Raw genomic sequence first — 21,522 nt, forward strand, 5'->3', positions numbered from 1 at the left:
TAAATAAGGAAATAAACCTATTCTCAATTCATATAGGATCAGGCTAAAATACAGCCTCTATTCATAATTTGGAATACTTTGTCCTAGCTATATTATATGTTAGATAACCAAAAAATACACAGGAGCAACATTTATGGAGTAGAGAATCTTATATGTTTGCAATCACAAAAGTGCAGAATTGGAAGAGACCTGAATGCTCCTCCAGGCCTTTTGTTTTATAAGCAAGGAAACTGAGGCTCAGAGAATTAGGCCCTACAATGACAAAAATCACAGATCCAAGACTTTCTCATCTCTTATCCCTGGTCTCTTATGTCTCTTATGCCTTTTGATTGCTCCCTTTTCTGACGCATATGAGAAATTCTTTTAGCAAAGAGGGTCAGTGAGCTTTACTTTACAGAAATCCCTTTGAATTCCAGCTTTAGTGTTACAGACCTTTCAAACTCATGTCACCATTTATTAGATACCCACACTCTGTCAGAGAGCAGTAGTTAAATACAGATATAAGGAATTAAAGCTAATGAAAAGTCCATGCTGGAATGGTTTCACTGTCTTTCAAGAAAAGTTATTTAAACTTTAATAGTTTTTACATCTTATTTGGCATATATGTTATTCAAACTTTATATTTTAAAAGACTGTTTCATCAACATATTTTAACAGTATCTTTGTTTGACACAGCTATTAATTTCTGTAATGAATGATAAACACAATTCCAGGTTTAATTCACACAAACATGAATTATTCCTTTAAGTTCATTATATAAGTGCCAAATAAACCTCTGATAAGTATTATAGGTCAGTATTTCTCTTGTAGCCGTAAGGAACAGTTGCTGTTAATTTTATTATTATTATTTTTTTGTCCATTAGTGTGAGAGCACTTGTGATAGGAGCCCCAGAAGGTATCAATAAATCTATTCTTTATAAATTTGACTAGCCAAGTATATTGCCTTATATTTTACTTAATCAAGACATATTCAGGGAAATTTAGAATAATTAAATAAAAATAAATGATTTGGATATGTGTGTACTTCTAAAGCAGTGGTTCTTAAACTTGATCTGGAGGCAGGATATCTGAATATCATGGTGCTCAAGGTGGAACATGAATTATTGAAATATTTAATTTTATTATATGATATGGAATCAGTATTAGTCAGGAACACTTAAAACTATTATTATACACATATAATACAAAAATCTTAAACATAAGTATATATGACCACAAAATTTATAAACTGTTCACTTAGACACAATCACCTTTCTGAGAAATTCCGTGTCACTGTATTTGATAATACTTGGATAGTCACTTTGTCAGACACAATAATTATTGGGCATCACTTTTTAAAAAAGAACTTTTATTGGTGAAAACCTTAAATAACACAAACTTAGTTGATAAAGCAGTAGCAGGGTTTGAGAGGACTGACTTCAATTTTGAAAGTTCTACGGTGGATAAAATGCTATCAAATAACATCACATGCTACAGAGAAATCTTTCATGAAAAAGGAGTCAATTGATGTGTCAAACTTCATTGTTGTCTTATTTTAATTGCCACAGCCACCCTAACCTTCAGCAACCACCACCCTGATCAGTCAGCAGCCATCAACGTCAAAGCAAGACCCTTCACCAGCAAAAAGATTACAACTCCTTGAAGGCTCAGATAGTTGTTAACAATTTTTATCAATAAAGTATTTTTAACTAAAAAAAAGAAAAGAAAATCAATTAAATGTGAACTTGAAGAAAGATTGACCATATTCAATTAAGCAATGGAATGCATTTTCCAAGTTTGCAGCACACCACTGCATAGTTTGAGAATAATTACTCTGAAGTCTATATTATAGCTTGTTGATCAAAAGGTAAATACAGCAACTGTGTTGCAATCTATACATGTATAATTTTTAAAAATAGAGAACCTAAATAATACACTTTTAAAAATAAATTTGTGTGTTATAAAAATTCTTTTTTGTTTTAAATAAATGGTTTTATGATAATTAAATTTTATGCATTAAGATTTATGATTATAACTGAAATATTACTTTTGGGATGAATTCTTTTTTTTTTTTTTTTTTTTGAGACAGAGTCTCACTTTGTTGCCCGGGCTAGAGTGAGTGCCGTGGCGTCAGCCTAGCTCACAGCAACCTCAGACTCCTGGGCTTAAGCGATCCTACTGCCTCAGCCTCCCGAGTAGCTGGGACTACAGGCATGAGCCACCATGCCCGGATAATTTTTTTTGTATATATATTTTTAGTTGGCCAGATAATTTCTTTCTATTTTTAGTAGAGACGGGGTCTCACTCTTGCTCAGGCTGGTCTCGAACTCCTGACCTCGAGCGATCCACCCGCCTCGGCCTCCCAGAGCTAGGATTACAGGTGTGAGCCACTGCGCCCGGCCTGGGACGAATTCCTTAAACCTGAGAAATCAATAGCTATGTCTACCAAAAAAAAAAAAAAAAAAAGATTACCTAGCACTGTGGGAGGCTGAGGAGAGGAGATTGCTTGAGGCCAGGAGTTTGAGAACAGCCTGAGCAAGAGTGAGATCCTGTCTCTATTAAAAAAAAAAAAAAAGAAAGAAAAAAAGTAGAAAAATTAGTTGAGTGTGGTTGGCATACGCCTGTAGGCCCAGCCACTTGGAAGGCTGAGTCAGGAGGATTGCTTGAGCCCGGGAATTTGAGGTTGCAGTGAGCTATGATGAGCCCAGGCAATAAAGCAAGACTCTCTCACAAAAAAAAAAAAAAAAAGGTAAATAAGTCTGATATTTCTTAGATACCCATCATTTGATTTGACAATATCAATTCGCTAGCTGCCATGATCTTCTTCTTCTTTATTTTTGCTCTGCTTATTTGAAAGTATTTATTGTGAAAAATTCATTTTTTTTTTAGAGCCAGCATATTTGCTTTTTTTTTTTTTTATTTCAGCTTATTATGGGAGTACAAAATCTCAGGTTATATATATTGCCCATGTCCCGCCCATCCCCCTGAGTCAGACCCTCAAGCATGTCCATTCCCCAGACAGTGTGCCTGGTACTCACCATGTAGTCATACCTCCATCCCCTCCTCCCACCCCCACCTCCCCGAGTCAGCACCTTCAAACATGGCCATTCCCCAGACGGTGCGCAACACATTCATCATGTAGGCATACACCCATCCCCTCCCCCCAGCCCCAGCCTCAGTCTGATATCATTCCCCAATGTGCATTTAGGTGATGATCAGGGAAACCAATTTTCTGGTGAGTACATGTGATGCTTGTTTTTCCATTCTTGGGATACTTCACTTAATATAATGGGTTCCAACTCTCTCCAGGAGAACCAAAGAGATGTCGTATCACCATTATTTCTTATAGCTGAGTAATTACTCCATGGTATACATATACCACAATTTACTAATCCATTCGTGAATTGATAGACATTTGGGTTGTTTCCACATCTTTGCAATTGTGAATTGTGCTGCTATAAACATTCGGGTGCAGGTGTCATTTTTATAGAATGACTTTTGTTCTTCTGGGTAGATGCCCAATAATGGGATTGCTGGATCGAATGGTAGGTCTACTTGAATCTGTTTAAGATATCTCCATATTGTTTTCCATAGGGGTTGTACTAGTTTACAGTCCCACCAGCAGTGTATGAGTGTTCCTGTCTCTCCGCATCCACGCCAACATGTGTTGTTTTGGAACTTTTTGATAAAGGCCATTCTCACTGGGGTTAAATAGTATCTCATTGTGGTTTTGATTTGCATTTCCCTGATGATTAGAGATGTTGAACATTTTTTCATATGTTTGTTAGCCATTTTTATATCTTCTTTTGAAAAATTTCTATTCATGTCCTTTGCCCACTTTTTGATAGGGTTGTTTGATTTTTTCTTACTGATTTTCCTGAGTTCTAAATATATTCTTGTTATCAGTCCTTTATCTGATCTCACAAAAATCAAATCACGGTGGATAACAGACTCAAACATTAGGTGGGAAACTATTAGAATCCTAGAAGAAAATGTAGGAAAGACTCTTACAGACAGACATTGGCCTAGGCAAAGAATTTATGAAGAAGACCCCTAAGGCAATCACAGCAACAACAAAAATAAATAAATGGGACCTGATCAAATTAAAAAGCTTCTGCACAGCTAAAGAAACAGTCATGAGAGTAAACAGACAACCTACAGAATGGGAAAAAATTCATTTTTTTGAAAAGCTTTTCTTTCCTCTTCATCTCCTTGGTCTATTATGGCATGAATTTTATGGATATTTTTCTCTTGGATGTTTTATAGTGATTTCTTCCACCTCTCCCACCCCCTCCCTTCTTTGTAAGCCATAAGAATATTTTATCTTTTCCAACTCACAGGATTGTTGCAAAAACGAAATTATTTGTTCGTGACAGAATATTTCTTAAACACTAAATTATCATGTGTATGTTAATATTATTACCCTTTTCATCATTATTTAATCAAGAACAGGCACTGAATCAATTGGCTTGAGTGTATAGATAAAGTTGTTTTTACAGATTTTTATCTCAAACTGATTATGCATGTTTATCTTTGAGTGATAATAATAATTATATAATTGACTAATGACATTTATCAAGTTTTTAGTATATACCATACACCATAATAAGCATTTTCAAACATTTTACTTAATCTTCATGGTAACTATCTGGTAGATATGAGTAAGTGTCCAATTTTTCTATTTAACAGTTGAGAAAATTGAGACTTAAAGGAATCTAATAACTTGCTTAAGTCATATGGCCCCTAGGTGGAGCAGAGCTCAGGTTTGCCCGATTGCAGGGGCCAAGTTCTGGATTATAGCATGCATTCCACACTAAAACACTACCATTATAGGATGAAAACTTATAGCTGAAAATTTTGGAAAGTGACAAAATTTTGATAAATCCAAATTAGGGTGAGTTCGTACTCTGAATGCTAATCAAGGCACATGGATAGTCACATTTTCAACCACTTTTTTGGAGGATGCATAAAAAAATACGTGAGTGCGATGCGCACTGTCTAAGGGATAGACATGTTTGAAGCTCTGACTCAGGGGAGTGGGGGAGCAAGGGCAATATACATAACCTAAACTTTTGTACCTCCACAATATGCTGAAAAAAGAATGAAAAATAATATAAAATGCAAAACAGTGGTTTTTTTAATATGTATACAGTGATTTTTAAAAAGTGGTATTTCTGAGTGACCTGAACTTTATACCAAAAAACATTCATAGTAATTCCATCTTTTTCCTGTTCTCTCCCTACCCCCAATCAAATTCTTAAAAATCAGAATGGTAAAAAGTTTATTGGGTAAGCTGACTATAGTATTACGTATTTTGATTCTTAGCTTCATAACAGCATTTCCAAATAAATTTTGCCCCTAGTTATCTGTTCGGTTAACTCCAGACCCATATGTTGCCCCATACAGTCTTTGCTGAAAAGATAACAGCAGGTTTTCTCTCCACATTTTTGGGAAGGCATTATAATACTCCATTTCCCAGTATTCACAGGGATAGAGCTTACATTCCTCTTGAGGAATGTAAACTCTTAAAATGGCTTTTTATAGCAAGAAATCTACCTTCTTTATCATGCCCTTCCAATCTATGCTTCTACATCCATTTCACCTTGTGACCTTCAGCCGCATAGGAGAACTTGCCCTGCCCCTGAACTCACCACACCTCCGTGCATTCTCTCTGCTTGAAATACTCTTTATTTTCTTCTTGGCGAAGTTATTCATCCTTAAAGGCTCATTCAAAGAGTCGTACCTAGCCCTACCCAAAAGTATAAAGAAACTTTCTTTTCAGGCTTCTATTAGCACAGAAGCTAGCACATAATGGGAGAGAAGAAAATGATTTATGGAATTGTCAACTGCATTAAAAATGAATTAGAGACTGATCTACCTGTCAGGAGGTCTCTTCTCTCTTACAAAATTTAGAGCTCCTTGTTTAAATTTCAAACACCCACTCCCCTTGTGGCTACAATTGGCTCAGACTAGCAATAGCCAAATGAACATATGTGAACAGTAGATGCCAAATAATGCAATTTTATTGAAATATGCATGTGGCTTTTTTGTTGGCGGGAGCATATACTGCTATCCCACCATATATACTTAGTTCAAAAAATGCAGCTTAAGGAAAAAACCAGATCCCATCTGCCAGGCAAAATAGCTATACAGTGGAAAAATCAGGTTTTTAATGAATCCATTGAGAGTGACTTGAGTTATTTTTTAATGTAAGGGCAAATAAACTCTTGAGCAGAGTTGCATAGCCATATAGTGTTCTTTTAATTTATGGGTAGGCCAAATCCAAATCCTGGTTTTAGCTAAATTAGAGTGTTCCCAGAAGAGAGAATGATTAGATAATACAAGTAGGCTTACGCTGGCCTCTTCTTCTAAAGTCTGGCTCACAGTCTAAGGGGACTAGAATTCCATTTTTAATTCAAAACAAGTAAACATTTCTCCATATACTCATGAGACTCACTGAACAACTCTGCTGGGTCTTTCTGTTTTCTTTAGCACATGTTCAGCAAAACAAGAGTGTCACTCTTTCATATTCCAGTCTGAAGGAGAGTAGAACAAGGGCAAATACCTGTTCTTTCTTCTTAATAACCAGCATCTTCTCACTCAATTTTAGGTCTTCTGTTTTGACAATTGATTTTCTTCCTTATCTACTAATATGATCATTTGAAATATAACTCATTCATTCAGTAATTAAATGGTTGACAAAGAAAGAACCTCTATACTGAGAAAAATTAATTATGACATGCCTCATGTAAAGGCTAACACATTGCAAACGATCAAAGGTATTTAGGGCTTGTCACTATTAAGATCCATTGTTCTCCTTGAGGGACATTATACTTCAAGCATAGGTCTTCACAATAGGATGGAGCAGAACTCAGCAGAAGCAAAACTTTGAATCCCACATTCATCCTTTACCAGTTGAGTGATGTCGGCCAGCAGTTTAACATGTCTCTCTCGGGAAGGGAATAATTGTGTCCTGTCTACCTTACAGGTTACTGTGGACATTTTCATATTTTTATTATTAAAGTGTACAGGTGGTATGGGTAATTATATATGAAGCAGGTGAAGACATTTTGAAAATTCCTTGCTTCAGTCTTAGAGTCAGAAAACTTAGTTTGCACCCCAGCTCTACCTCTGGCAGCTGTGCAATCCAGGCAAAAAACACTTAATCTTTGAGCTTCATTTTATTCATCTGGACAGAGAGAGACAATGTTCCTCACTCAAAGTTATAAAGTGGTTTAAGTGAAAAGAAAAACACATCACCTGGGCCGGGTACAGTGGCTCACGCCTGTAATCCCAGCACTCTGGGAGGCTGAGGCAGGAGAATGGCTCGAGGTTAGGAGTTCGAGACCAGCCTGAGCAAGAGCAAGATCCTGTCTCTACTAAAAATAGAAAAAAATTAAGCGGACAACTAAAAATATACAGAAAAAAAATTAGCCGGGCATGGTGGCGCATGCCTGCAGTCCCAGCTACTCAGGAGGCTGAGGCAGTAGGATTGCTTGAGCCCAGGAGTTTGAGGTTGCTGTGAGCTAGGCTGACGCCACGGCACTCACTCTAGCCCAGGCAACAGAGTGAGACTCTGTCTCAAAAGCAAACAAACAAACAAAAAAAAACACAGCACCTGGAACATATAGATATTCAATAAATACAAGTAGCATTAGAACTATAGAATATAAATGTCACCTGTTAATAGTACTACCATTAACAATAAAAATAATGGCACACAGACTTTGCATTCTCACTGTCAGAGCTCAGAACACAATATCCCAGAATATGGTAACTTGGCAAATGAGTATTTTAAGCTGGAGGAAATTGAGAAAAATACAGAAGCAGGAAGTTACTCTCTGATCTTCTTCCTCCCTGCTTCCCTGAAGACCATCATGTGGCAGGTGTTCTGCTCTATAACCAGAGGAAAGGAATGCCACACTTCTTAGAGAGGCTGAGAGGAATCTGTACTAACAGGACTTGCTAAGTTCTTTCCAGTTTATTATCATTAAAGCATGTAACTTTTTGTCCTCCAATCATACTTCTACACCACTGTCCATAAGATACAGTTTTTTCTGTGTCACTGAGTCTTCATTTCTGAAGGTTTCCATGTCGGGTAAAACTTTGGTTAAATAAATTTGTTATGCTTTTCTCTTGTAAATCTGTCTTTTGATATAGGGATCTCAGATACAAGTCTTGTGATTGGTAAAGAAAAGATATTACTTTTTCTTTCTTTTATTAATGCATGCAGAAAGTTGGTCTAGGTACTGGATGTTATAGTTCTCCCTTCTATGACATGTCTTTATATTCCAGAAACAAAGTAGAAGAAATCCACCTTTTTAATACTATCAAAGAAACATATCCAAACAGCTGAATCACTTCTCTAGTATTTATACGCTTTTGAGTAGAATAGGTTTTCTAAATATCTAAATTGTCTAAAATTCTAAATATCTTTATTAAATCCCTTTTATTAGAAGATAAATAGTCACTGGTATTTGGAACAAAAGTTTCTAGTATTTATTTGGTTGGTTTCTGAAAATATGGTTTATAAGAATATTTGCTTCCTACCCACAGTCAATGAGAGATAAGGGTATCACATGCATTGGAGATCACACAAGGAACATCTCAAATGAAGAGATTGGAATGTTTGGGAAGATTTGCACAGAGAATGTCTTTGATCCTTTCCAAGTAAGATAGCATGGAAAGTAATGGAATGGAAAAAAGAATGGATACCATGGATCATGTCTAAATGTGTGATTAGATGAATATATACAGAAATCTGAGCCCATCTTCTTCTCTGATTTGTCTCAAGCCCTTAGAAGCTCCAAGCCAATGGCCCTGACCTACAACGTATAGTACATGATTAACACATTGTGGTAAATTAGACAAGTCATGGTTTTCTGTCACTTCAGATTCTATTTAAATCAGAGACTTTATCATGAACAATTTGCTGCTCCTTCAGCATTGTTCTCAAGGGCAATTTGCCCCAGTGACTCCTGGCCCACAAAGTCAGTACTTTCTGTCAAGCCAGGAGGAAGGTGGGAGTCAGGTGGGTAAAAGAAAGGAGAAGAAAAGAAAAGGGAAGACCTCCAAGCTCTAGAGCGTTGGGCAAATATGTTGGCAATGAGTAAAATAATAGAATCCAGGGGTTGAAAATTATCTTAAAAACCCCACAGTCTTAGTTCTGGATCAGTGAAACAATCATTTTTATGTCTGATATCCACCCAGCCTCTTCTGGAAAACTTTCAGTAATTCTTGAATATCAGTCTGTTTCTTTGTTGCTAGAAATGGCTTTCTACAATTAAGACAAGTGTCTCTGTAGAACCTCTAGCCTTTGGAAAGTAAGTCTTGACACACTTCTACTTGACAGTCCTTCAAATGGTTTAAGCTAGCTTCCATGTTTCATAATTCTGTTTTTTCTCTAGGAAAAACGTCAGCACTTTAGTAGCTCCTGATATTGTTTGCCAACCTCCTCTGAAGGTATTCCGGAAGAACATTAAGTCCTTTCTGTAATTGTCAAAGCCGTAGCTGTGGTTTAAAACACATTACAATATAAAACTTACTGATTTTTCCTTGATTAAGTAATATATGTTTATTTTGGCAAATCATTCATAATCCCATCCCAATTACCATTATTTACATTTTCATGCTCTTCTTTTCATCTTTATATATTTTATATCATTTTTAGAAAATGGATTATGTAAACAATTTTTACTCCAGCTTCATTTGTAATGTTATGATTTGAACAATTTTCTATGTCCTTAACACTTTTTGAGATGTCTCCAGCAGTTCATCTTAAAGCCAGTGTTCTAAATTCTAGCCTGATAATATCTTTTTTTTGACCTCCTCACCCTAAGTATCTGCAGAGATTCTTTTTAAAGCACTTAGCCAACACCAGGAAGATAGCTACAGAGACTTGAAACACTGGCCAGGTAATCACTGATAACAAAACACTTTAGGTACTATGGAAAGCCAATATTTTTTATTTTAAAAGTTAGTTTAAATTGAGAGCACTTCTTTCTTCTTTGTTGACTAAGTCTTCTCTCTTGAAAAGACACTTCTCAAGCAGATAAAATAATTTACACTCTCAATTCATAAGGTATTTAATCTCTGTATTCCCGTGATGACAAACTGAGTGCCATTAGCACAAGGAGACTCTCTCCTGATGACAGAGGTGGATCCCCAGTGAAAGGAACCAAGTGAAGGTGAGGCAGCACAAGGCTTTGTAACCATAGTTACTTTAACTCTAGGATTATAAGTGTGTTGTTTCCATTATGAAAGATACATTAACATTCCTTTATGTCCACTCTTGGAAACGTTGTTATCATGACTAGCCTGTTTACCTACTTATCTCTTAAAAGATGCCTAAGCTTAATTAACACTTAAACATTAACCTTGAAGATATGTTCTGGGGGATGGGGAGGAGGGGTGAAACTCTTTGAAAGTGGGATGGAGTAATTTCAATGAAATGCTCAAATTCTGAAAGAAGCAAAATCTTTATCTTATGGGCCTCCTCAAGAATTTGTTTCTACTAATCCAGAAAATTCTGGAAATGACCTCTTATGTCATTATGCACGCACCTGAATGAAGTAAAGGGTGAAATTGGGGTACTTTGGAAAGCAATCCTTAAGAACAAAATTGTTATCTTCTTTGTAGCTAATCATTCATCTAGTTGTAGCAGATGTTTCTTGTAAGTGGTAAAAAAATATTCACAGTAAACTACTGGAATGATTCATACATTTGTAACAATGAAGTAGGATGTTCTTTTATGACTAGGCTGTCACCACATTTGGGGGAACTGCTGCTTCAGATTTTTTTTCCGTTTGTAGCAAATATCTTGACAACCACACAATTTTATAATTTGCATTGAGTGGCTGTCTATTACAAAGCACTGTATCTATTATAGAATCACTGTATTGTTGCTTCCATGAGGTTTTTTTAAAGAGAAGATACCAGTATGAATTGTTCCTCACCATTCATAATAAATTTCCAGGGTAAAGTGTTTTCAACTGATTTTCCAAAAATATTCTAAACTCTAGTGATAGCCTTACTCAAGACCTTTTCTAAAGTTTTTTGTCACCTTGTAAAGCAAGGGGAATGTAACTCTCACTCAAAACTGGATGATATCATTTAATATGACAATCCTTCCCAACTTGATTCTATCTACTCACCTGACTACTATGCATCCTGTGAATTTTAACTGAAACATAATTTTCTTAGAGAAACCTCCTGTTTCTCTGCCCTAAAATAACCAGCGTACCACCTGCCTCACCAATCACATTTTATACCTTTCAGTACCCTCACTTTCTTTATATGATGCAGCACACACTTAATTCTTATTTAATGCCTATCTTCTCAACCAAGTTTAGAACCGTGTCAAAGCAAAAACTGTATCTATGCTTTTCTAGTGTTGTTTCCTCAGGACCAAACAGTGCTTTGCATATGGCTGGCCTTCCATAATATTTACTGAATGAATAAAATTGATGCATTAAACATAGTGTATTAGATTCCTTGAAGCATGAGCTTGTCCATACTATCACTTTATTAGTGCAACCTCATGCTTTGGAAGGCAAACTCTAGAGCATATGGCTTGAGGCATGCCCATGGTTAGTGGCACAGTCCACCATCTTGGGGGAAGCACAAAGCTTTCTCCCTCTCACTCTAACCTCTATTCTGCTTCAGAAGGACTATAATCATAAACCAAGGGCAGCATTGGGTAATGAGCAAGGATCTGAAACCCTTCATGTAACAATGGAAGAGGTTAAAACATCTTGTGTTCCCATAGTAAATTTTCTTTGTAGTAGGAAAGTATTATTTTGTCCCCTTGAGAGGATTATTTTCTTGAGAATAAGGAAGGAAAATTCATTACGAAAACTAAAAATGAATGAATGAAGACCCAGAGTAAATGCTTCTGGGAATAAGATTTCATGGAAGATACTCCCCCTTCATTCTTAGCACTGCCAAAAATGATTTGATGCTGAATTAATCATCCAAGGCATACTAACAAGACCAGAAGGAAGTGTATGATAGTTATATTCATCTATTCTGATCTCTTAAAATCTGTGTAGAAAGTCTGACAAAGCATTTATTTTCACATTTGGAAATGTATTTATAATAAAGGCATACTATCAAATAAATACTTGTAAGACAAATAATAAATTGTGTTTGTTGAAGTGAATAAAGTTACATTAAATCCAGATTGCCTGTAAAACCGGCATGCTGGAAAAAATAAAACACAAACTTGTAGTCTGGGGCCCCATGGTCCAGTACAACTTTTTGTCCTAAATAAATCATCATGTGCCTTAACCTGTTTAAGATTTAGTTTTACCACAGGTAAAAAGTAGCACTTAGATAAATGACTTTAAATATCCCTACCAGCTTTACTGTTATATGACCTGAAAGACTCAGAGAACTCCAGATGGTTAGCACTGAAGGGGGCCCCTGCATGGGAAGGGAAGAAGAGCTGGCCTGAAGGCAATAAGCTGATGAGAAGATTGATGAAGGAGGCAAAATGTTTGTGGATTAACATTTGAATAAATGAGTGAAAGAATGTATATTACTTTCCTAGGGTTGCCAAAAGAAAGTATCACAAACTGAGTGGTTTAAAAACACAGGAATTTATTGTCTTACAGTTATGTAGGCTGAAAGTCCAAAACCAAGGTGTTAGCAGACCCATGTTCCCTCTGAAACCCATAGGGGAGAATCCTCCATCGCCTTTTTCTAGGTTTGGTGGGTTGCTTATCATTTTTGGCATTCCCTAGCGTGGAGATGCATCACATGGCATTCTCTCTGTGTCTCTGTCTCTTTACGTGGCTATCTTCTTATTAGGACATCAGTTATATTTAATGAGGGACCTAACTTACTCCAGTATGACTTCATCTTAATTCATTACATCTGCGATGATTCCATTTTCAGTAAGGTCACAGTCTAAGGTACCAGGGGTAAGAACTTCAACGCATAGTTTTTGTGGGGACACAATTCAACCCATAACAAATTCCATCTAAGAAAGTTCTCTAGTAGTTTTTGTCAACCTTTTTTTCAGTGTTGTCCCACTGTGACCTTTTGGACATCTTTTTCCTAATTGCTCCTCCTAGAAATGTTGATACTATACATACATAGTCTATATCTGTTCATATTATTTAGCCCTTTGGAAGATCATAAACCATTATAATATCTAAGACTCTAAGTTCTTTTTTACCCACCACCAAGAACCAATATTTTATACTCTTGCAAATTGAGAACATATGCTAGAGTAGAGAAAAATTAAGGTTGTATGATCAAAGGAAGTCTTTTAATTATATATGTTATTTTTTGTTTGCCTGTACCAGGACATTTGCTTTGTTACAAATAAAATGCTAATATTGTTTTGTTTTGTTTTAAAGAGAAATTATATACTGAAAACTTTGAATTATCCTCTTTGTATAATTTCACTATTTTCAGGGTATTGAAATGGTTAGTCCAGGTAATTACTATTCAGAACCATGAAATATGTCAAATCAACATGTATGCTTAACAAAGAGTTTTAAATTTTTATTTTTTCATCAGAAATATCTTTGGCTATAGTAAATTCATTTTAACATTTATTGTACGCTAAATGTTTGAAAGCAAAGGAATATGGTCTGAGATTTCTTTTAATCTGCACTTGGGCTCCAGGCTTTAGATATTGGAAGTCGATTTCTTGAAAAGTTGAATACATAGAAAAGAAGTCCTGGTAGAGGGCATATTCAGAGGAAAACAATGTGTTTTGCTGAAAAGAAGAGATCAACAAGGAGAGAGGAGAAAAAACAAAAGAAAGTTATCTCCAAATCAACGAGGAAGAAGAAATCAAATTGTCTTTATTCACAAACAACATAATTGTGTATAAAGAAAACCTGAAAGGATCAACAAAAAAACTACTGGTACTAATAAGCAATTATAGCAAGATTGCAGGATACAAGCTTAATATTCAAAAGTCTATCACTTTCTTATATAGCAGCAATGAATTTGTGGAATTTGAAATTTAAAACACAATACCATTTATATTGGCATCCTAAAAAATGAAATACAGGCATACCTTACAGATATTGTGGGTTCAGGTAAAGACCATTGCAATGAGTCACAAATTTTTTGGTTTTCCACTGCATATGAAATTCATGATTACACTTTACTAGAGTCTATTAAATATGCAATAGCATTATGTCTAAAAAAGCAATGCATATACCTTAATTTAAAAATACTTTATTGCTAAAAAACTGCTAACAATCATCTGAGTCTTTAGCAAGTCCTAATCTTTCTGCTGGTGGAGGATCTTGCTTGATGTTGCTGGCTGCTGAGTGATCAAGGTAGTGGTTGCTAAAGTTTGGAGTAACTGTGTCAATTTCATAAAATAAGACAATGAAGTTTGCCACATTGATTGACTTTTTCCTCTCACAAAAGATTTCTCTGTAGCATCTGAAGCTGTTTAATAGCATTTTACTCACAGTAGAACTTCTTTCAAAATTTGAGTCAATCCTCTCAAACACAGTCATTACTTTATCAACAAAGTTTATGTAATATTCTAAATTCTTTGTGGTCATTTCAACAAAGTTCACAGCATCTTCACCAGGAGTAGAATCTATATCAAGAAACCACTTTCTTTCCTCATCCATAAAAAGCAACTCCTCAATCCATTAAAGTTTGATCATGAGATTGCAGCAAGTTAGTCATGTCTTCAGGCTCCACTTCTAATTTTCGTTCTCTTGCTACTTCCACCACATCTGCAGTTACTTCCTCCATCAAAATCTTGAACCCTTCAAAGTCATCCATGAGAGTTGAAATAAATTTCTTCCAAACTCCTGTTAATGTTAATAATTTGGCCTCTTTTCATGAATTGTGAATATTCTTAATGGCTTCTAGAATGAGGAATCCTTTCCAGAAGGTTTTCGATTTACTGTGCCCAGATCCATCAAAGGAATCACTATCTGTGGTACTTACAGCCATACCAAATTTAATTCTTAAATAATGAGACTTGAAAGTTGAAATTACCTTGATCCATAGGCTACAGAATGGATGTTGTATTAGCAGGCATGAAAACACATCAATATTCTTGTACAGCTCCATAAGAGCTCTTGGGTGACTAGGTGCATTGTCAGGGATCAGTAATATTTTGAAAGGAATCTGAGCAGGAAGTTTCAACAGTGAGCTTATAATATCCAGTAAACCATGCTGTAAACAGATGTGCTGTGATTCAGGCTTTGTTATTCAATTTATAGAGCACAGGCAGAGTAAATTTAGCAGAATTCTTAAGGGCCTAAGTTTTTTGCAATGGTAACTGAGCATTGGCTTCAACTTAAAGTCACTACTGCATTAGTCTCTCAGAAGGGAGTCAGTTTTTCCTTTGAAGCTTTGAAGGCAGACATTGACTTCTTCTTTCTACCCATGAAAGTCCTAGATGGCACCTTCTTCCAATATGAGTCTGTTTTTTCTATATTGAAAATCCGTTGTTTACTGTAGCCACCTTCATCAATGATCTTAGATAGATCTCTGGATAACATTCTGCAGTTTCCACATTAGCACTTGCTGCTTCACCTTGCACTTCTATGTTTTGGGGATGGCTTCTTTCCATAAACCAACCTCTGATAGCTTCAGATTTTCCTCTGCAGCTACCTCATCTCTCTCAGCATTTATAGAATTGAAGAGAGGTAGGGTCTTGCTTTGGATTAGTCTTTGGATTAATGTCATGGCTGGTTTGATCTATCCAGAAAACTAAAATTTTCTCCGTATCAGCAATAAGAATTTTTTCTTTCTTATCATTCATGTGTTCACTGGAGTAGCACTTTTAATTTTCTTCACAAATTTTTCTTTGTACTCTCAACATAGAGAATGGTTTGGAGCAAAGAGTCTAGTTTTTGACATGCTTTTCTTACCAAACAATCTTTTCTAGCTTTGGATTTAAAGTGAGAGATGCACGACTCGACTCTTCCTTTCATTTGAACACTTATTATTATTCAGCCTGATTTCAATATTGTTTTGTTTCAGGGAAGAGGGAAGCCTGAGGAGAGGAAGAGAGACTGGGCAATGGCCAATTGATGGAGCAGTCAGAACACACACAACATTCATCAGTTAACTTCACCATCTTATATGGGCATAGTTTGTGGTACTCCAAAACAATTTCAATAGAAATACCAAAGTCACTGATCACAGATCAGCATAATAGATATAATAATAAAGAAAAAGTTAGAAATATTGTGAGAATTACCAAAATGTGACACAGAGACACAAAATGAGAATAGGCTGTTAGGAAAATGGCACCAATATTTCCCACAAACATTCAATTTGTAAAGATTCTATATGTGTGACATGCAATATAGCAAAGCACAACAAAAGGAGGTATGCCTGTACTTAGGTATAAACTTAACAAAATATGTGCAAGATCTATATGATGAAAATTATAGCACTCCAATGAAAGAAATAAAAAAAAATCTAAATAAATGGATATCTTATGTTCATGGATAGGAAGATAATATTGTCAAGGTATACATTCTTCTGAATGTGATCTATAAATTCAATGCAATCCATCATTCTGTGGATATTGACAAACTGAGGCTAAAGTTGTATGGAGAAGCAAAAGACCCAGACTTGCTAACACAATGTTGAAGAACAAAGTTGGAAGACTAGCAGTATGTAACTTCAAGACTTACTTAAAAGTTATAGTACTATTACCATATAATCCAGCAATTGAGTTTCTTGACATTTATCCAAGGAGATGAAAACATATGTGTACAGAAAAAGCTGCACATAGGTGTTTATAGCAGCTCTATTCATAATTGCCAAAACTTAGAAGCAACCAAGACGTCCTTAAGTAGGTCATTAGATAAATAAACTGTGGTACAACTGCATAATGGAATATAACTGAGCACTAAAAGAAATGTGCTATCAAGCCACGAAGAGATAGGGAGGAACTTTAAATGCATATTACAGAGTGAAAAAAAAACCTATCTAAAAAGTCCAAATACTATATGGTTACAACTATATGACATTCTGGAAAAGGCAAAACTAAGGAGGCAATAGAAGAATCAGTGTCTCCCAAGGCATAGGGGAGGGAGGGATAAATTAGAGGAGCACAGAGGCTTTTGAGGCCGGTGGAACTACTCTATATGATACTACAATGAGAGATACATGTCATCAAACATTTGTCAAACCCATAGAATGTACACCAGGAATGAATTTTAATGTAAACTGGTGCATTTGGAGTGATAATTATGCATCAAATAAACCATTATGAGATAGGATGTTGATAGTAGGAGAGGCCATGCATGTGTGCAGGCAGGGAGTATTTGGGAACTCTCTATACCTTCCACTAAATTTTGCTTTGAACCTAAAACTGATCTAAAACATAAAGTCTATTAAAATATCAACAGCAACATGGGAGAGAAAGTTTCAAGAGGAAAAGATAGAGTTAACCTGATATAGGAAGGATAAAGACTGAGAAAGTTATCTGGAAAAATAAAAGAAATGAGTCTTTATTTGTATTGAGTCCTTATTTGCATTCAAAGATTGTAAGAGTAACTAACACCAAATAAACATAGATTCATTATGGAAATTAGTGAAAATTTGAATGAATTATTCCATTTCACAAGTTATCATGTAACCATTAGGATATCAGTAAATTAAACATGCATGTTTTAGAATAGTGCACCAAACCCATAACACATAATGTAATAAGAGCCCAATTATTTTTATGAGATGGAGATGTAATTTCTAGGACAGATTAACCCAGAGCCTTTGTCTGGTGGGAAAGAAATCTCTATTTTCCATTGGCCTTGACCCTAGGAGTACAGATGCCCCCAATTTACAGTGGTTCAGCTTAACAATTTTTTGACTTTATGAAGGTGCAAAAGAGCTATGGATTCAATAGAAACCATACTTCTAGTATGGCTTTGTGTTAGATGATTTTGCCCAACTATAGGCTAATGTAAGTATTCTGCGCACATTTAAGGTAGACTAGGCTTGGCTATGATGTTAGGTAGTTTAGGTGTATTAAATACAGTTTTTACTTAGAATATTTTCAATTTATGATGGGTTTATTGGGATTTAATCCCATCATAAGTCAAAGAGCAACTAAATTTAAACTGTGACTGCTAGATTATCTTTCCTGGGGAGTTACAGTCTTATAGCAGAACCCCCACATTGTAGTGGGTTTTACCTCTAGGAATCCCACCAGGTAGTCATGCTAAAGAGCTGAGAAAGACCCCCTTGTGGTTCTGGCAATTTCAGGTGAAAAGTAATCATTGTGAAATATGCCCTGAATGTTCTCCATAACAAAGATTTACTTTCCAGGTGCAAAGAGTCTACCAAAGCCTCTGCCAAGACCATGTGGGGGAAAAGTATTTCCCCAATTCCAGCCCAACCTCCCTGAAGCCTTTCTGTATCACTTAAGTGATGAAAAAAGCTAAAAACACTGCTGAAGGACACATCCCAGGGACACAGGCCCACTGAAATAGTTGATACTTACATAGAAAGCTTCCCCTCTTCAATATTTTACCACCATACTAATAGGACCTGAGTTTAATAACAGTGGATTATAGCTGAGAAAACTGCAAGATGAAGACTCTATCCAAGGAGGAGTTCTTTGAGAAGCCCAAAGAAAACAGGGGAGATAAAACAAGAACACTATAAAAATTTTAAGCCTCTGGCACCTACCACTATAGCAAACATTAAACAAAGCCAAACTCTCAGCCAGGCCTCATGCTAAGGTCTTTTTACCTTATTTCATATTACATGGTACATCATATTTTTTAAAAAAAATAATTACAAGTCATACTAAAAGGCAAGAAAAAGTACAATCTGAACAGACAAGGCAAGCATCAGAATCAGACTCAGGTATGGCACAGATTTTTTAATTACAGGTTGAATATCCATATCTGAAATGCTTGAGATCAGAAGTGTTTTGGGATTTGTGGATATTTGCATTATACTTATCAGTTGAGCATCACAAATCTGAAAATTTGAAATCTGAAATGATCCAATGAGCATTTCCTTTGAGCATCATGTCAGTGCTCAAAAAGGTTCAGATTTTGGAGCATTTTGAATTTCTAATTTTCATGTTTGGGATGCTCAACCTGTAATGAACAGAGAATTTAAAATAACTACAAATAATAAGCTAAGCACTCTAATAGAAAAACTTGACAACATTCAGAAACACATGGGTAAAGTAAGCAGAGGGATAAAACTCTAAGCAATAATCAAAAGAAAATCCTAGAATTCAAATACACTAACTAACAGAAATGAAGAATGACTTTGATGAACTCATCAGTAGACCAGATGTGGCTAAAGAATAAGTGAAGTTAAAGATCAGTACAGAGGAACTTCTAAACTGAAATGCAAAGAAAAAAAATGGAGAAAAAAATAGAGGAAAAAAATCAGAAAGAAAAATCCAAGAACTGTGGGACAGTTTTAAAAGGTATAGCATACATGTAATTGGAATACCAGAAGGAGAAAAAAGAGAAACTGAAGGAAAAGAAATATATAAAGTAAGAATGGCTGAGAATTTCACAAAATCATTGACAGACACAGCTTGAAGCACACTAAGCAGGAAAAATAATAACAATTATATAACTATGCCTATCATATTCAAACTACAGAAAACTGAAGATAAGGAGAAAATCTTGAAAGAAGCCGGAGAGGAAAAAGTAGAGGAAAAGTACAAAAAGTACAATGGACTTTTTTCATCAGAAGCCATGCAAACGAGTAGAGTGGAATGAAATACTTAAAGTGCTGAAAGAATAAAACCACCAACTTTGACTTCTATACCCACCAAAATCATCCTTCAAAAGTGAAAGAGATATAAACACTTTCTCAGACAAACAAAAACTAAGGTAACTCATCACCAAGAGACCTACTGTGCAAGAAATGTTAAAAATGTTCTTCAGAAAGAAGGAAAATATGCAAGAAATAAACTTGGAACTACATCAGAAAGGAAGAAAATTGGATAAGAAATAAGAGCAGGCAAGATAAAATCTTTTATTTTTCTTATCCTTAATTTACCTAAAAGATAACTGCTTAAAGTAATTATAGTAATAATTTTGGGGGTGAGCAAAACATGTGAATAAGTGAAATGAATGATAGCAATGTCATTGGAAATGGGAAGAGGAAAGGGAATAATCTCTTATAAGGTAGCTGCACGACATGTGAAGTGCAGAGTTTTATTTGAATGTGAACTTAGATTAGTTAAAAATATAGCTTCCAAACTCTAGAGAAATCACTAACATTTTTTTAAGAAAAGGGAGGATATAAAATGGAACCATATGAAATTCTCAATTAAACCAGAAAAAGTAGAAAATAAGCAGAGGAGAAATAAATACCAAGTACAAAGAATAGCAAACAGTTACAACATGGTAGATATTAATCTAATTGTACCAGTAATCATCTTAAATATGAATGGTCTGAGTACACCAATTAAAAGATAAAGTAGATTTTCAAAAAAGACACTACCATAAGTTTTCTATAGGAAAGCCATTTTAAATATTAATATAACAACACACATTTGTTAAAAGTAAAGGGATACAGAAAGATATGTCATGATAACACAAGTCAAAAGAATGCTGAAATAGTTACATTAATTTCAAACTAAACAGACTTCAGAACAAAGAAAATTGTCAGGGATTATTAAAAAGATCCTTAAATAATGATAAAGGGGTCAATTCTCTAGAAAGACATAACAATCCCTAATGTGTATACAATTAGCAACAGAATATCAAAATATATGAGGAAAAAACTGCTAGAACAGCAAGGAGAAACAGGCAAATCCAATCTTATAAGAGACTTCACCACACCTCTTTCGGTAACTGAAAAATCAAGCAGGCAGAAAGTAAGGATGTAGTTGACTCGAACAACATCATCAATCAACTGGATCTAATTGACATTGATAGAATATTTCATCTAACAGCAAAAGAACGCAAATTCTTTTCCAGCTCACATAGGAAATTCACCAAGATATTCTGTGCCACAAAACACATTTTAACAAATCTAATATAATAAAACTTATATGAGGATGTTCTGAGATGACAATGTAATTAAACTAGAAATCTATAACAGACAACAGCTGAAAATCCCAACATAATTAGAAACTAAACAACACACTTCTAAATAACACATAGGTCAAAGAAGTCTCATGGGGAATTTAAAATAGTTTGAATTGAATAAAAATGAAAATAAAACATTAAGAGTGGTGGGATGCAGTAAAAGCCATGCTTAGAGGGAAATTTATAGGATGAAATGGCTATAATTAGAAAAGAAGACAGATCCAAAATCAATAACTTAAGCTTCTACATTAGGAAACTAGAGAAAGAACAATTTAAGGCTAAAGAAAGAAAAGGAAAAGAAATAATAATATTTGAAATGATGAATAAAATTGATAAACCTCCGATGTGTCTAATCAAGTAAAAAAGAGAGAAGACACAAATTAGCAATACCAGAAATGAAAGAGGGGTCATAGCTACTGATGCCATTGACATAAAAAGAATAATAAACAATTCTACAAACAATTCTATGACTTCAAATTTGGTAATTTAAATTCAATGGACCAATTTCTAGAAAGGCAAA

This window comes from Lemur catta, chromosome 1 (genome assembly GCF_020740605.2).
Source record: "Lemur catta isolate mLemCat1 chromosome 1, mLemCat1.pri, whole genome shotgun sequence".
NCBI lineage: Eukaryota > Metazoa > Chordata > Mammalia > Primates > Lemuridae > Lemur > Lemur catta.